Source organism: Palaemon carinicauda, chromosome 32 (assembly GCF_036898095.1).
Source record: "Palaemon carinicauda isolate YSFRI2023 chromosome 32, ASM3689809v2, whole genome shotgun sequence".
In the NCBI taxonomy this organism is placed as follows: Eukaryota; Metazoa; Arthropoda; class Malacostraca; order Decapoda; family Palaemonidae; genus Palaemon; species Palaemon carinicauda.
The window spans coordinates 16,636,124-16,642,123 of NC_090756.1; the positions used below are offsets into that span (position 1 = coordinate 16,636,124).

Consider the following 6,000-nt stretch of genomic DNA (forward strand, 5'->3'; position numbering starts at 1 on the left):
ATTAAAATTTATCAAGGTAGCCATACAAACCCTTAAAGAAGGGTTTTAATTAACGCACGTGTTAACACAAATAAAGTTGATTGCTTTATCAATAAATAAATAACGAAAGATATCAAGATGAATAAAAATGTTACAAAATAAAAATAAAAACATGCTAACAAATTGTCGAATCAATAAAAGATAATGTACACCAGTAAACAAATCATTACCTATCCCATACAATCCTTATAGAAGACAAAGAAAACCAGCAACCTTGAAAAGTGACAGAGGGACGTCCAAAAACAGCCACTTCATCACCATTACAAAAACAAACACATATCAAACTATATCACTGGCCCCATGCAAAACTGAAACATGAAGAGAAAGACTCACGAAAACAACAAAAAACAGCATTTAAGTAAACACATAATCCACTGCTGTATTTTGTCAGCAGTTCGATCCAACCAGACGACCCTCTCTCCACACAAACACACAAGCAGAGACGTCCAACCTCTTCGGCAGCATGAGTGAGTACCCTCTGGAGATGAAGCGGCTTGTTAGTCCAAAAGGGGACGCCTCCCTCGCTCCCTCAGCGATCATGGAATGTTTACGTCCAGGCTATGGGGAGGCGATTGGAAACCAGATTTGTATTCTTCCACCTGTTAGTGACTTTCCAGGCCCGCCCCCACTCTCTCTCTCTCTCTCTCTCTCTCTCTCTCTCTCTCTCTCTCTCTCTCTCTCTCTCTCTCTCTTTCACTTCCAAATTCCTGTGCACTTCGTAGAATACGCGTCTACGAGTGTCAAATTTCAATGACATTTCAGATTATTACAAGTAAACAAATGGTCATCTCTATCAGAATACCCATGAAACTAAGAGTTTAAACATGAATATTCTTAATCATTAAACTGAGTTTAAATTGAAGGATTTCTCTGGTTCCTTTTCTCCTTCACTATTATTATTATTATTACTATTACTATTTCAAACACAGAATAACATTACTCAACAATAGTTTCAACTCGTCAGTACATTAAACTTTTACCATACTGTACAATGTAATTTATAATTATATCATTTTGTTTACAACCATTAAAATTAGAATCGAGATCCTGCTAAGGAAAACAAATCAACAACGGCAATTATATGTTCATGGTCATACTACTTTATTCAATTTTCTATATGAAGCCAGAGTGAAAAACTATAAAACTGATATCTATGAAAGGAGAAACCGATATATATATATATATATATATATATATATATTTATTTATTTTTTATATATATACATATATATATAATTTATATATATATATATATATATAGATTTATATATATTTATTTATATATATATACATATATATAATATATATACATATTTATTTATTTATATATATAGCTACATGCTGTAACCTATAGATACGCACATGCATACCCACACAGACACTATATATATATATATATATATATATATATATATATATATATATATATATATATATATAATATGTGTGTGTGTATTTCACAAACAAATACAAACCCATTTTTCCCATTGAATTCCCTAATAACAGACGGCAATAATAAAAGAAACAAAAACAATAATAAAGCCGAAGACATCACACCAAAGACCCGACTACAACGAAACAAGAGAGAGAGAGAGAGAGAGAGAGAGAGAGAGAGAGAGAGAGAGAGAGAGAGAGACGTGGAATATCCCCAGTCAACCTGCCTGCAAACACTAAGGACAAGGGGATGGGGGGGAGGTGGAACTTCCCCAAAAGTAGAAGAGGCCTACCTGACCAAGAACACGTCCTGGTGAGATTCCTATAGACAGGGAATCCTAAACGTCAGATAGAAGCTCCTACACCTGCGTCACTCTCCTACTGCTATGAAGCGTAGGACTCATTAATATCATTAGACTGTCTTAACTGTTATGGCTTCTCATGTTTTTTCTATCATTTAAAATAATGACAGTTCAAATTGTTTTTTTTTAAAAATTATCCTTTTTTTTTTAATATACCCCAACAGAGGAGAATGCCCCTGTTGTTGTTATATCAGTGTACGCGACCCGTCAAAACTGAAGGGTAAAATATTTAGATATGCACACACACGCACCTCTTTGTCACCAGTGTATATATATACATATATATGTATATATGTATGAATGCCTGTAATTATCTCTCTCTCTCTCTCATATATATATACACATATATATATATATATATATATATATATATATATATATATATACATACATATATAAATATATATATGTGTGTATGTACAGTATGTATATATCTATATACATATATTTCATATATATATATATACATATATAAATAATTACATACATATGTATATATATATATATATACATACATATATATATATATATATATATATATATATATATATATATATATATATATATATATATATATATATGTGTGTGTGTAATTTTAAAGGGCTCTGTATTCTTATGGGTAAAAATACCTTATACTGATTGCCATTTAATACATGATGAAACTAGATAAAGCAACTTGTCTCTCCATAAAATTATTCGAACCAACATAGGTGAGGTTCACGATTTCCTTATGAAACATGAAATACATTTGAGATATCTAGGGTCACTGAGGTAATAAAATGCTTCTAATTAAAAGATACGGGGGATTTAGCCTTATTTATCCAAAACTCAAAGGGGGAAATGCACGTGTATTATAGGAAAAACCAAGCAAGACTTTAATATTCTGTTTTAGTGATTTCTCTGCATGATCTTATAATTCACGCAACGTACTTCAACCTTACACCAAGGAATTTATATGAGACAAAAGACGTAACAGTCGTAGATACTATAACATTAGATTCTAGATACACAGCAATAGATACTTTACTAGCATACCCTCTAAAGAGAGCTATAGTAACACAGATACCACTGGGACAGTAAAGCGTCCGAGTGCATTCTGTACCAGATTGAGAGTGATGACAACTAAAAAAAATCTTAATCCATTGTCACTTTAGACTTAATCTATGGTAAGCAGCTCTTCTAGGAGAAGGACACTCCAGAATCAATCCATTGTTTTACAGTCTTGGGTAGTGCTATAGCCTCTGTAGCACAGTCTTCCACTATCTTGGGGTAGAATTCTCTTGCTTGAGGGTACATTCAGGCACACTATTCAGTCTGTTTCCTTATTCCCTTTCCTAACAAAACTATTTTCCTTGTTGGACCCTCTGGGCTTATAACATCCTGCTTTTCCATCCAAGGTTGTAGCGTACTTAGTAGTAATAACAGATTATCCTTCACAGGGATAACACCAGGATAACTATCAGCTATAGAAAGTTTGACAGACATCAAATGATAAGGTAACATAGTTTCTTAGAACAATAATAACCATCGCCTGGTAAGACCTAGCTAAAAAACACTCGTCTGTAGAGGGGCATTGCAATCAATCAACGGTCTCACCTCGTTTAGGGATCTGAAATTTTCGCTGTATACACTACAGTTATACCGTACAAATAAACATGGGATTTTTATTTCATAATAGTATGGCAATACTTCTCAGTAACTTTAACTTTTTTTTAACAATTTTCAAAGAGCAGTCAACCAGACAAATGGGTCATATACTTCTTAAGGAAAAAATTGACTGGTAAATGAGTATTGCTATTTTCAGATCCTAAACGTCCTTTGATTCGAACAAAATAAATAAGCTGAGTCAGAAAACATTTAGCGAACGTTTGTTTAGTCATGGGTCGTTTTATTCCATATCATCCAGCTAGACATGAGTACTTTTGCCACATAAGGTAAAAAACGGGGATCTAAGGATAGCAATTTCGTCGATATAGACTTGAAAAACCCTTAGATTGTGACTTTAACTGTTCGTTAGCAACGGTGTTCAGTGGATTTTATATGTTGTTGCTCTTCTTAAAATATCTTATTTTTCTTCGTTTCCTTTCCTCACTGAGCTATTTTCCCTGTTGGAGCCCCTGGGCTTATAGCATCCTGCTTTTCCAACTAGGGTTGTGGCTTAGGAAATAATAATAATAATAATAATAATAATAATAATAATAATATATACATGTACTGCAAAATGGCTATCTCAATTGACATAAAAATAGAGCCAGACATTAAATTTCAGACAGATAGGGAAGAAACACGAAATATACAGTATATATATATATATATATATATATATATATATATATATATATATATATAATGCAAAATGGCTATCTCAATTGACATAAAAATAGAGCCAGACATTAAATCTCAGACAGATAGGGAAGAAACACGAAATATACAGTATATATATATATATATATATATATATATATATATATATATATATATAATGCAAAATGGCTATCTCAATTGACATAAAAATAGAGCCAGACATTAAATTTCAGACAGATAGGGAAGAAACACGAAATATACAGTATATATATATATATATATATATATATATATATATATATATATATATATATATATATATATATATAATGCAAAATGGCTATCTCAATTGACATAAAAATAGAGCCAGACATTAAATCTCAGACAGATAGGGAAGAAACACGAAATATACAGTAACACAAATCTACCCAGCGAATAAAATAGTAATACTCACTGTACGACTGCACAATTACAACCGGCCGTTGAGATACTACAGCTAGAGACTTATGGGGTTCTTTGACTGGCCAGACAGTACTACATTGGATATTTCTTTCTGGTTACGGTTTATTTTTCCTTTGCCAACACATACATCGAATAGTTTGGCTTATTCATTATAGATTCTCCTCTGTCATACACCTGACAACACTGAGATTACCAAACAATTCTTCTTCACCCAAGGGGTTAACTACTGTAATTGTTCAGTGGCTACTTTCCTCTTGTTAAGAGTAGAAGAGACTCTTAAGCTATGGAAAGCAGCTCTTCTAGGAGAAGGACACTACAAAATCAAACCAATGTTTTCTAGTCTTGGGTAGTGCTATAGCCTCTGTACCATGCTCTTCCACTGTCTAGGGTTGAGTTCTCTTGCTTGAGGGTACACTCGGGCACACTGTTCTATCTTATTTCTCTTCCTCTTGTTTTGTTTTCATTCCTCACTGGGCTATTTTCCCTGTTGGGGCCCCTAGGCTTATGGCATCCTACTTTTCCAACTAGGGTTATAGCTTAACAAGTAGCCTAATAATAATAATAATAATAATAATAACAACAATAACTAGTATATATTTCACTATCAAATACCCCAAGGAAAATGGCAGTGGTAAAAGCTTCTGAACTTGAGAATGTAATGGCTTCTAAAAATATATTACTTTATCTTTTGCTTATCTGTTTGGACTTACGCCCTTTACGCCGGAACACAGCAGGGTACCCTTCTATGGAGACGTCGAGAAATGGATAAAAATAACCGCTCACAGGTAGAAATGTGATGGACAGGCAATAACTGATTAGATACGGTGAACTTGTTACTTGGAATAATGATAACTATCGCCCGGGAAAGAACTGGTACAAAATACTTGCCTGTGTAGAGAGAGAGAGAGAGAGAGAGAGAGAGAGAGAGAGAGAGAGAGAGAGAGAGAGAGAGAGAGAATTTTCCACGACTAAATGTCGTAAATTATAATGCTGAGAAACAACTAAATGTTGCAATCTACGATATTGCTGAGAGAGAGAGAGAGAGAGAGAGAGAGAGAGAGGAGAGAGAGAGAGAGAGAGAGAGAGAGGAGAGAGAGAGAGAGAGAGAAATTTTTCCAAGACTAAATATTGGCAATCATAATAATGCTAAGAGAAACAACTAAATGTTGCTCTCTCTCTCTCTCTCTCTCTCTCTCCTCTCTCTCTCTCTCTCCTCTCTCCTCTCTCTCTCTCTCTCTCTCTCTGTATATATATATATATATATATATATATATATATATATATATATATATATATATATATATATATATATTATTACAAGCTAAGCTACAACCCTAGTTGGAAAAGCAAGATGCTAGAAGCCCAAATGCTCCAACAGGGAAAAATAACCCAGTGAGGA

The 6,000-nt window shown here is 33.4% G+C and overlaps 1 protein-coding gene across 4 annotated transcripts in view; it reads right to left on the minus strand.

The window, feature by feature from the left end:
* Positions 1-6,000, minus strand: part of LOC137625285 (putative fatty acyl-CoA reductase CG5065) — a 69,409-nt gene that overhangs the window by 57,899 nt on the left and 5,510 nt on the right. Inside the window, exon 1 of one of the 4 annotated variants that reach the window (XM_068356089.1) lies at positions 373-595. The exons of 2 other annotated variants lie outside the window; for them this stretch is intronic. The gene's annotated coding sequence lies outside the window, so the exon portion shown is untranslated. Of the gene's footprint in view, positions 1-372; positions 596-6,000 lie in introns of those variants that run through there. One more of the 4 variants, XM_068356091.1, reaches the window with a different exon arrangement.